This window comes from Mercenaria mercenaria, chromosome 19, assembly GCF_021730395.1.
Source record: "Mercenaria mercenaria strain notata chromosome 19, MADL_Memer_1, whole genome shotgun sequence".
Lineage (NCBI taxonomy): Eukaryota > Metazoa > Mollusca > Bivalvia > Venerida > Veneridae > Mercenaria > Mercenaria mercenaria.
Window position 1 is genome coordinate 27,907,708 of NC_069379.1, and position 12,752 is coordinate 27,920,459.

The window sequence follows — 12,752 nt, forward strand, 5'->3', positions numbered from 1 at the left end:
AGTGGGTTTGGTGAGAAAGTATGCAGTGATGTAAGTAACAGCGAGACAGATTGTAGGAGTAGTGGAGGTTGGTGAGAAGGTATGCAGTGATGCAGGTAACAGCGAGACAGTTTGTAGTAGTGGGGTTGGTGAGAAGGTATGTAGTGATGTAGGTGGTAGTGAGACAGTTTGTAAGAGTAGTGGGGTTGGTGAGAAGGTATGCAGTGATGTAGGTGGTAGTGAGACAGTTTGTAGAAGTAGTTGGGTTGGTGAAAAGGTATGCAGTGATGCAGGTGGTAGTGAGACAGTTTGTAAGAGTAGTGGGGTTGGTGAGAAGGTATGCAGTGATGTAGGTGGTAGTGAGACAGTTTGTGAAAGTAGTTGGGTTGGTGAGAAGGTATGCAGTGATGCAAGTAACAGCGAGACAGATTGTAGGAGTAGTGGGGTTGGTGAGAAGGTATGCAGTGATGTAGGTGGTAGTGAGACAGTTTGTAATAGTAGTGGGTTTGGTGAGAAGGTATGCAGTGATGTAGATGGTAGTGAGACAGTTTGTAAGAGTAGTGAGGTTGGTGAGAAGGTATGCAGTGATGCAGGTGGTAGTGAGTGAGTTTGTAGTAGTGGGGTTGGTGAGAAAGTATGCAGTGATGCAGGTAACAGCGAGACAGATTGTAGGAGTAGTGGGGTTGGTTAGAAGGTATGCAGTGATGTAGGTGGTAGTTAGACAGTTTGTAAGAGTAGTGAGGTTGGTGAGAAGGTATGCAGTGATGCAGGTAACAGCGAGACAGATTGTAGGAGTAGTGGGGTTGGTTAGAAGGTATGGCGCGATGTAGGTGGTAGTTAGGCTGTTTGTAGGAGTAGTGGGGTTGGTAAGAAGGTATGCAGTGATGTAGGTGGTAGTGGGACAGTTTGTAAGAGTAGTGGGGTTGGTGAGAAGGTATGCAGTGATGTAGGTGGTAGTGAGACAGATTGTAGGAGTAGTGGGGTTGGTGAGAAGATATGCAGTGATGTAGGTAGTAGTGAGACAGTTTGTAAATAGTAAGAGGATTGGTGAGGAAGTATGCAGTGATGCAGGCCAAAGCGAGACAGGTGGCAGGAGTGAGGGGACATGTGAGGAGGTATACAGTGATGTAGATGATAGTGAGACAGTTCGTAAGAGTGACACCGTTGTTGAGAATGTAGACGAAAGCCAGACAGCTTATAGGACTGAGAAAAGTGATGAAAATATAAAAGGTGACGCAAGCTTTGAGAAGATATATGAAGTAAAAGATAAACATGTCAGTGTACCTATTGAGTATTATGTCGGAAAACATGTTATTGTAATTTTTTATGGAAAGCCTATGTCGGTCTTGTAACAGAGACATGTTTATCCAGTGTATTTGTAGAGTGTATGCGTCGAAACGGTAGAATCAGTGAAAACTCTTTCTGTTGGCCAAAAGAATTGAAAGACCAGAGTTGGTATCATCTGCACAATGTCATAAATTTTGTCGGCTGTGTAAGCATTCCTGGACACAAAAAAACAAAAACAAATACAAACTTGATGACAAATTATGGATTATCTATTTTTCACACTGTTGATCAATATCAATATTTTCATAATGGAAATCATCCATATTTACAGTTTAACTTGCTATTTATTTCTTAAACTCTATTCAATTATTTTTCATCTTCTTTCAGAACATAGATACCAAATTTTTATTTATCTTTTTTCTTAAAGAAAAATATGTATGAAACGTTTTATTCCTGAAATATTTCCATTCTGTAACATAGGTAATTCCTAGATGTAACACACACACCAAGAGTGACTCAAACGAACGTAAGGACTCAGTTCAATACATTTGTTTTCGATCCATAGCACAGTTAAGCTCAGCAAAACATAAAGTTTAAGTACAAGTCATGATTAGGTCCAAAATCTTGAAATAAATTAACTAGATTTCCTTGCTGTAACACAAAAGTTTCTTTCATGTAACAGGCAGACCTAAAATGCTGACACATGTTTATTTTATGGATACTGTTAAGACAATATTCAGTTGTTGTGTATTTTGAGTAGTATAGAATTGTTTTTATTTGCTTTAATTAATCTTTTATAGTTTATTAAAATGTTCAATCATATCAAATATGTTGATTTTCCTTACTGTAACAAAATCACTCCTTGGTGTAACATCAGTTTCCTTGACGTAACATGTCTCTTGTTTCAATTAATTTTTATTGTCCTATAATGAACAGCGAACATTTATGCATTAAGCAGTAGACAAAAGTCAAACTATGACGCAGAATGAAAGACATCATTGCATTATGTATATAGCTGTGTAATAGAAACATAATAACATTCTGCTCTGGTAATTATATCTGGCGCAATTTGTACAACCCAAAAACGAAAAACACAATATCATTTTTTCCAAAAATATATATTTAGTGTAATTTCAGACCCTAATTGAAGTTTCAGATTCGTTTACATTATATTTTGACATTGTTTTTAAACTACAAAATTCAAATAAAAAATTGTTACATCAAGGAATTCCATGGTGCTTGGTCTATTTTGAAATTGACTGTTGCACTAAATACTGTCAATTAAGGGTCATCTACGTGCATTTTGAGCAGAAGGGTCCCATATGAACATGTTGTATGAATCATTGGCCTGTTACAGCGGTTCTTTATTTTCACAACAATAAGGTCACAAATGTTGCAAAAAAATATATTGACTCAAATACTGACAGCAAACGCTGCAGACTATGTTTGACATGTTTTTTTCCGGATAGCTTAGAAACGAAAGACTCGGTAACTGTCTCTCATTTCTTGTCTTCCAAGCTTCTTAAATCTAATTAAATGCAAGATACATATACATGTACATTATCATTTCCAAGTTTCCAAGTTTATTCAACAAATTCTCAGTCTGTATACATACAAAAACATGAGACAAATACAAGAATTTAAAGAAAACATTACATATAGTCACGCAAATCAATGAGGACAACACACACTCACAATTACATTAATTTTATCGAATTAAGGAATCTATAAATTCTATTTATAGCAAATTAAGACGGGTTACAGGTTAAAAATAGGTCAGATTATGTCATTCAGAAAAGAAAAGCGTGTCGGTAAAGTGTAACTGATGGTAGACACATGTGCTTGCTTGACCATTTATTCATAACGGGATAACCATTTTGTTCATAACGGGATTACACGTGGGGAAATAAGAAGATAAATGATTAAAGTAATTTTACTAGAACTATGTTGTTTAAGAAGAACTTTATGATACAAGCTATCTAGAAGAAATTTGTTTCAAAATGTGTAAGGAAAAACGCAGAAGTAAGATTCTTGATAAGTGCCACATATTCTGTGTAGTTGTCACTGTGAAATAATATTATTACTATATATTCTTGAAATGGATTTAAAGTGTATGGCGTTGGATATAAGAATCATGGTTGTGGCAGCTAGTTTGTGAGTATTTAAATTTTTTTAAAGTTTATATTTATTATAAAGAAACTATAGCTCTACTCAGTAAAATAAGGCTGCAGGAGGAAAATTACATCCAGTAGGTAACCTATGGTGAAGATTTGTGCTTAAGCCATATATTTAGGCCCAGTACTGGTATGTGTATTAACTGTTTTTATAGGCCATCAAATTTATTGTAAAATTTGCAGAAAGTGATGCCTGAATGGTACACTGTTTGCAGTACAGTGCCATATTTTCAATATGCTCTTAAAAGTAATTTAAGAGCATATTGTATGGGAGTACTACTAGAAATATTGTTTGACTGCAGGTGTAGCGGCTCTTAACGAAACGAAAAATAAGAGCAATATTAGCTACTTGCAATTTGTTTATGATAGATGGTATAGATGGTATGATTTGTGTGCCCTCAGTGCTTAGACTTTATATATATATAGATAGATATCGTAGTTGAAATTAAAACAGTTTTCAGTATAAATACTAGAAACTGATATTATGCCATATTTTTGTAAAAAGTTGTAAAACCTGTGCGTTGTAACATGGTTTACGGTACTTTATTGCTAGTAAACTAAAGTATATATATTTTTTTATATATAAATTATGGTAAATAGCAATGGTAGCTCACTATTGTTTATTTACCAAGTGCGCAATTTTATTGAGTCAATAGAGCTTGGGCTGTTTTTAGATTCTTAAACTGTTTTCACTATAATTATACAAAGGTTGAATATCAAATGAAAGAATTTTAAAGGTTTAGAAAGAACAACGAAATTCAAAACTGTACATTAAAAATCTTGAGTCTGAAACTATTTACTATTTCTCCAGTTTAATAGACACATTGACTTAATGAAACTGCTATCTCATCTTCATATCAAATACTTTTAAAATTATAGACTGGATGTCTAAACTTCATGAATCAGTTACAATAAGGTAGGACGGTACTTTTGGTGTTTCGACAAGTACCAATTAAGTCACAGAGTACCTTAATAAATTCATTGTATGGTGAGTGCGTTATCATTTTTTCTGTCTAAACAAAGTCCTGTGTTTACTTGATACTTTGTTATAAATTTTAAAGCCACTGGTTATTTTTACACATTGAATGACTCTTAAAGATATTTTGCCCATACCTGCAAAGCGTTCAGAGAAAAGTTATAAAAGTCGACAGCATGTTCATCATCATTCATGAGATCACTCACATGGTTTTGTTTTGTTTCTGTTGTTTTTTTTATGCTGTACAATTAAGAATATTTACCCTACATTTTATCACGATAACACTGTTCAAACAAAGTGAGATATAAATCAATAAAACTTCGTAAGAACAAGTAACAGGCTTAAACAGCCAAGCTGTTGTGGATCTTATGTCCCTCAAAATTATTTGGAAAAAAATAGTGATACATTGATGATTTTTTATCATCATTTCTTAAATATAAACCCGCTTTTACTGTTTGACTACGTTAAGTTATCCTTAACTAATGCGTATACTGATAATATTAGATGACCTGTTAAAACGCGAGTAGCAATCTAAACACGGGTAGCAATAATTGTTAGTCTGCAATTTGTAAGGGAAAATATTTGCTTAACGCGCGTGACCTTTCTTCAGCTCAATAGTGGTTTGGCATTTATACCATCAACTTAATAGAATAAATAATAGAATTTATAGGTGTCAATACATAGTTTAAGAAAATTTATTATCATAATAGTATGTATGGTCAGGTAGCTCAGTAAAACATTTAGCGCCGTCTTGGCCGGAGGGCGAGAAGTTGATATATTTTGGCGGAATAATTATCTCAACACTTGATTTTTCCCTATATATGTTATTAATAAATCTTCTTTTATTAATTTTAATCAGCATCTGATCTAATTCATTTTCTAACACAATGCTAGATTTTGCACATCATAATTCAAAATGTTTAAATGTTAAAAAGAAAAGCTGGTATTTCGTGCTATGTGAATGGTTTCAAAACTCATTTAATAATTGGATTGAAGCAGGTAGCATAAAAGTACAATGTATAACAGTTATATGGAACGTAATATGTACATTAGAGATATAGAAAGTAACGACTTTTTCAAGAATAATAAACCTTATAGTTTTAAAGTACAATTAAAGCTTCCATTAACATTTGAACGGAATTGGAAAATAGCATTTTGTGTAATTCACTTTACAAGAAATTCTAAAATTCGAAAGGTGCATGCAGAAGATACTGTGTTTATATCTTCAAATGTATGCAAAGAATGTGTAGTCAATGGTGCTGGTTTATATCTTTAAATGTATGCAAAGAATGTGTTGTCAATGGTGCTGGTTTATATCTTCAAATGTATGCAAAGAATGTGTTGTCAATGGTGCTGGTTTATATCTTCAAATGTATGCAAAGAATGTGTTGTCAATGGTGCTGGTTAACCAGGTTTTCAACGAAAACCTGAGTTATTAGATTGGGGTAGAGGTCGGTCGGGCGGGCGGGCGGCGGCGGTGGCGGCGGCGGCGGCGGCGGCGTCAAACTGGTGTTTCCGGTCAATAACTTTTGTTTCGGTAAAGATATTTGAATAAAACTTGGTAAGTATGTAGCTTATATCAAGACGAAGGCTGGGATTGATTTTGGGGTTTCTGGGGTCAAGGTCAAGGTCACTGTTACTTAAAATAGAAAAAGGGTTTCCGGTCAATAACTTAACTTAGGAATGAGCTATCATGATGAAACTTGGTGTATAGAAAACTTATATAAAGTTGTAGCTTGGGATTGATTTTGGGGTTTCTGGGATCAAGGTCAAGGTCATTGTTACTAAAAATAGGGTTAGGGTTAGGTTAGGGTTAGGGTTAGCATATCTTCTACATGCATGGAGGGATTTTGATGAAAGTTGGCACAATTGTTCACCATCATGAGACGGAGTGTCTTGCGCAAGACCCAGGTCCCTTGGTCTAAGGTCAAGGTCACACTTAGAGGTCAAAGGATACAAGAATGAAAACTTTGTCCGGAGCATATCTTCTTCATGCATAGAGGGATTTTGATGTAACTTGGCACAATTATACACCATCATGAGACGAAGTGTCTTGCGCAGTTCCCTTCTTTAGAATTACTTCCCTTTGTTGTTACTATAAATAGCTTATATTGTAACTTTTTCATTACTAGACGTAGGGAAAAATCGAGACCACTTTTCTGTAGTACAACATGCATGTTACATCCAATTTTGAGGTGTATTTTGACCAATCTCTACCTGGTAAGGATTTCTGTGTGGACTTAAAAAAACAATTTTGTATTTTTTTTTTTTTTTTTTTTTTTTTTTTTAAGATTAACTTCCCTTAGTTGTTACTATAAATAACTTATATTGTAACTTTTTTTATAATTGACCGTAGGGAAAAACCAAGACCACTTTTCTGTGGTACAACATAGTTGTTACTTTCTAATTTTAGGTGTATTTTAAGGTATCTCTACCTGGTACGGAGTTTTTTTGTGGACTTAGAAAAACAAAAGAATTACAATGATTACTAAACAACCACAAAATTAAAATTACATCTGCAAATACAGGTGCTAGAGTAAAGAAATTTGCTGTGACGGGCATATATTGTGACATTCTGGCACTCTTGTTTATTCTTATGAAAAGTGTTGAAAACCTGGTTTCGTGGCATTGCCGCGTTTCTTGTTTATATCTTCAAATGTATGCAAAGAATGTGTTGTCAATGGTGCTGGTTTATATCTTCAAATGTATGCAAAGAATGTGTTGTCAATGGTGCTGGTTTATATCTTCAAATGTATGCAAAGAATGTGTTGTCAATGGTGATGAGCATGCAATATTAAGAAAAGTAAGCAGTAAGTCTTTAGGCAGAATGGAGTTATATACATGTTTTTGATTCTCCATTTTATTTACCTGTGAAAAGAACAGAAATTCAAGAACTTGAATTTGTTACAAAAACGGTTAGTGGTGGATTGGCATCATTCATAAGTTCTCCATTGTACTTAACACTTCATTTCAAACGATATCCATTTTGTTTTAACTATGAATCGCTTAAATTTGTAAGACCGAGATCTATAAATATGATGATTTTTAAGTCACAAGTAGGAAAAGGACCTGCCATACCTAATACAGTTCTTGACATTTCTTTTGCTGAAATAAATAAGGAAACATATTTTTCAAATGAGTTAATGGAGTCATTACTCTTTTGAAATGATGTTTTCCTCACATGATAATTACTGCTTTATATCAAGTACAATGCTGCAATTAGTACTCATTTTTTAACGTAAATGTCAAATGAATATATTTTCAATTAAGGTAATCTTTATATAAACAGTTTAACGGTTATTTTAGAATTTTCACAGCAACTACCGCCATGTCTTAGAGGACTTCCATGGACTCCATTTTGAATCAAACATTAGAGTCACTACATGAGTCACATGTGAATTTAGTTGTCCAACCATTTTAAAAAATAAACATGCTTTTGAACGCAATCTGTGTTCTTTCATTTGATCATCTTCTGGTTTCCATTTATTTAGTTTAAGGGAACATGAAAAACACTGCACAATATCCCCTCTACCAGTAATAAAAAAACTGCAGAAGCTAAGTGACATTTGTCGGGTTGTATTTGCTGAGAAAAGGATTTGAACGTACCCAGTTTGTTGGTATAAAACGTCAAATCAGTAGACTTTTGTCCGTCTAAAAATAAAGTCAATAGTTAAACACTTTCCTTTAAATCACACAGGGATTTGAACTGATTTAAAGTTAATGTTTTCCTTTCCATAGAACAGCTAAAGTTTTATTGTATTTTTTGCGTTTTCTCTTGATAGTAAGGGAATGTTTATCATCCAGTTGACAAAACACCTGTTTTTAAAATGGACACCAATTCACAGTTTCAAGACCGCACTCTCTTAAATAGTTCAAAGGGTTTTCTGTAAAAAGTAGCTGTGCTTGAGCCATGGCTAAAATTGATCTAAAGATTGTGCTGATGATATTCATTCAATAAAGTGTGTCCACAATGAATACATTGCCAGCCTGTATCAAAATTTGGCCCTACTCCAAAATATGATCTTCGGTGATTAAACAATGACTTGTTTTCAAAGAACAAGTGTAGCAATATTATCACTGTGCACTTGTAACACTAGTAACAAAGCCTCCAAATTCAGCTCCAAACCTAGATGGTGCACGTGGTGGTGGTGGTTTTCTACCCCTACCACTTTAAGATATTCAGTTAGAACCATCCATCGTCATACGTGTCCCATGAAGTAATTTTAACGCTGCAACGGAAACAAATTACTGTATCTGTCTCTTTGGTATAGTCTAATCAAACCCTGACTAACTGGTATTTGTCGGGTCGTAACTCTTTTGGATAAGTATAAAAGGTTTCTAGTCTATTTTCATAATATTCAAATCCATTACCTGTAGTGCTCAGTGTATGTATAAAATTCATATTTCAAATGTTAGCCCTAGACAATCCTTGTGAAAATGCAAACAAAAAGGATACTAGCTTATCTTATAGGTCATTGTTAACCTAATATTGATCAGGATAAACAGGTCATATTTTAAATTTAAAGAAGAGCGCTAAGTCTGTCAGGGCCCCCTGTTAAAAACACGGAGAAATACAATATCAATAGTTGTTAGTTCGATACGCTTATAAGCATGATAAGAAGTCTTTACAAAATGACGAAACTTGATCCCATACTCTATCCACATCGGGACTTTTCAAAAGTTTAAACCGGGTGATTATCGTAAAAGGTTTGTAATTAAATTTAAAAAGGAGCGCTAAAGTCTGTCATCTTAATTCGTCTGAACACGAAATATACTGTTGAAAGTCCTCCATCTTTGACTTAATGGTTCAAAACGGCTGTAGTTAATATGAACCACTTGTCCGCCATCTTGTCCGTCATTTTTGATTTGGTGGTTATGGTGATTCAAAAGGCCGTGAAAATCTAAATATTACACAACTACTAAACTGTATATACTCAAAATGAGATGACGTTAAAGTTTGTAAACCATTTGATATTTAGAAAAGCCATTCTTAGTCACGACTTACTACTTCCGAAGTAGTGCTGCTTCCTTAAAAATATTTTTTTACGATATAAAGGTTACATTTTGACTTTTAAAGATATTGCTTGTCAGTACGGAATAATTTAGGCTAGAGTTTGATTTAAATCATTCACTATAAAAAGCTTTTTTAAGTTTTATAAACGTTTCAATGATAATTAAATTCCTGTAATAATGTCATAAACAATGTTAGTATCACATTTTACAGGATTATGAACATGAAAAGTCAGCAAAATAGAATATATTTTGATTTGTAATATTGAACAACTTTAAGATTCATTATTTTAGTGATTCTTCTAAAGTTAGCTGACCACGAGTTAAAAGTATCACATGTAGAATTGAATACTGATAATAGTTACTTAACGAACTTAACGAAAACGCTTACAATATAAACAGGGTAACACATATACAAAATAATATTTTATGTGAAAGTCACACTTAGCGTGTGTTCCGAAACAAAATCAGGTCGGTGTCACAGTTATTTAAGGACTATGCTATTTCGACAATGCAAACTTCCTATGTAAAACTGAGATTGTTGTAACAACGCGAGAAATGCACGTGGATCGAAAAGAAACTAATATTTATAAGAAAATGTATCTCCGAATAAATTATAAAGTATCAATGACACTCAAAAACATGTCCCAACAGTACACTAGAAGAAAATGCATAGAAATTTTCGGGGTAATTATTTGGTACCGTAAGTCTCTCATATATATACAATATATATATTCTTCAATCAAGGATATGTCAGTGTAAATGAGCTGAGCGTTAGTTTTCTAAGAAAACGCCGTTAAACTATGTTACACGAATCACACGTGCACCGCTCTTTTACAAAACTATGTCCGCCATGTTTTCTTCATTGAACTAAATAAAAGGAGTATTTTACCTTAGAGTTCCTTATTGTAGAGTACGATTGACTTTCTAATCTAAATAAAACATCACTTTTTTATAACATCCCACTGTCTGATCTTTCTGATCACTTAACGATCACTCACAATTACAAAATAAAACCAACGTGTCATCAAAATTATCACTTTACACGGCTTCATGGACATCACGGCCTACTAACATTAAATTTGTAATCATGCGCCAACCAAACAAATGATGAAAGATCGGTACTTTTTCAAAGACATGTTTTATTTCCTGTAATTTTCTGATATTCTAACCTTCAAACAACCGAATTGTATGCACAGAAATAACGAAAAATTTATGCAATATAGCTTTTAGTTTAAATTCTGGATCTATCTTTTTCCAGCCCAACAACAGACATGTATATGTCACAAACCCAGTCTGTCCTCGAAATCAGTGTCAAAGGTTACTAGAACATAAATACAATAAATAAACAACCGCTTACTATGTTCTTGTAAGTCCTGTAAGATGAAACGGCTCGTGTTTATACATTCATATATATTCCGTATCGGGAACATTGACAATCACAAGTCGATCCTTACCACGAACATGAAAACAGTTACTTTTATGCCTTTGTTTACATTTCAAAGGTAACTATTCACATATACGTTCAAGAACGTAAATTTCGTGCTTTCCGACCCACATTGTGTGTAAACTTTTGTATTTAAAAGTATGGTGTATTCGGCAAACCATTTGTAACTTCCGACGTGGTAAATGTCATTGAGAGTATCAGTTATGTTTACGAAATTTAATTGAATATTTATGTTTTATACTTGCAAAAGAAAAACTTGATGGTCATGGTCGCTGACTTCGAATTCCTCGCCCATCACCGACGTGGGAACAAAAACCCACTTGAGGTTTGAAACTTTTCACGTAAGGAAGCCATCCAACTGAGGTTAGTGTCTCGATCTAGGTACTAGTCTGAGCCTCAAAAATGTCTGGAGGGACCCCTGTAGCCTTTCCCCACCAACAAAACCTGGGAAAAGTTCATTGTGTCGTTTCGGTGTTACTCTCAATCAAACAAAATAAACATTGTTCCCGTTTTTGTTTGTTTGTTTTATATAAATGAATATGCAAAAAGGGTTTGTTTGTTTCAGTGTAACGTCAAAATATAATATTACAATTATAAATCAACAGTGAACGCCACATGCATTATTTTTTCACGAGGGGTTAATGCTTTAATCTTACAGGTAAAACAAACATATTCCTATTGTATAAAGGGTAAAGATAAATATATATGTATATGTGTGTGTACTCGTGGAATTAAATGTTAAGTGTAAAAAGTATATATTCACAGTTCAAATCATCCATGCTAAATAACACGTCGAAAGATACCTTAACAAATTTATATTTTCACGTATCTGGGCGAAACATACCGTCCTTAACAAATAGATATGTTCTCATATCTGAATGGAATTACAGTTCAATACCATAACAAATATATATATTCACATATTAGGGCGGATATAACCACCGAAAGCATATCATGAATGTAGATGAATTTGCCTATTAAGAGAAATCTTTCAAAATCAGAAAATTGTCACTTGAAAGAGGAGGCGGATTGGGATGTGGTGGTAAGATAAAACAAGAAATTAGCCAAAATAAAATTAAAGAAAGAAGCGTGCTATTCACTCTTGAATGCTGACGAAGAAGGAAGATGCCGTTTCACGATTGGTTCAACAGTATAAAAGGAATTCATTGATTGGCTTTTACCGTAGTATATAAATTAACATATTTCAGAATAGGACCGATTTGCTCCAAATGTACAACAATGACATAAATAATTTTAACTACCTATAAAATTCATATATATATGAGCAGTACAATTCCTGTAAATGAGCACTACGTAAGCGCCCATGCAGGCCCCTCTCGCACACCATACCTATAGTTCGGACTTCTTACATGTGTAAAGGCATGTGCACAAAAAGGACAAATTTTGCCAACACCTGGTAAATTGTAATGTGTTTTTTAGAAAAGTAATAAACGGAAATAGAAAAATAGCTCTCAGCTCATTTACACGGATAGTTTAGCTTTATTATGTATGTTATAGTTTTTCGCAGTTATGCACGATGACATAGAATACTTACCCCGAAAATTGTAACACGAACATACTGATAACTTTTCCCACTTTACTTTTTAAATTAAAGTAAGAGTTCAGCACTTCATGGTTTTGATGTATTGTCACATTGGAATAACGTTTGTTTTACAGTAACTTCGAAATTCATCAGAAATAATATCATGTACCCCACCCACCTAATTCATAATTTCAAAATAGCATAGGCCTTAAAGAAATAAAATGCAAGAGTGTTATAAAAAGAAAAGTAGTCTGCATAGAAAACATGCTCTCATTTCGCAGGTATTAGTAACTGTAGATATTGCGTACGCTTAATTTCGAAATTCAAAACAATATA

At 33.8% G+C, this 12,752-nt stretch overlaps 1 protein-coding gene across 2 annotated transcripts in view; it reads right to left on the bottom strand.

Moving 5' to 3' along the window:
• Window positions 1–12,752, bottom strand: part of LOC123542874 (uncharacterized) — a 70,668-nt gene that overhangs the window by 35,019 nt on the left and 22,897 nt on the right. The gene's annotated exons all lie outside the window — the stretch shown is intronic.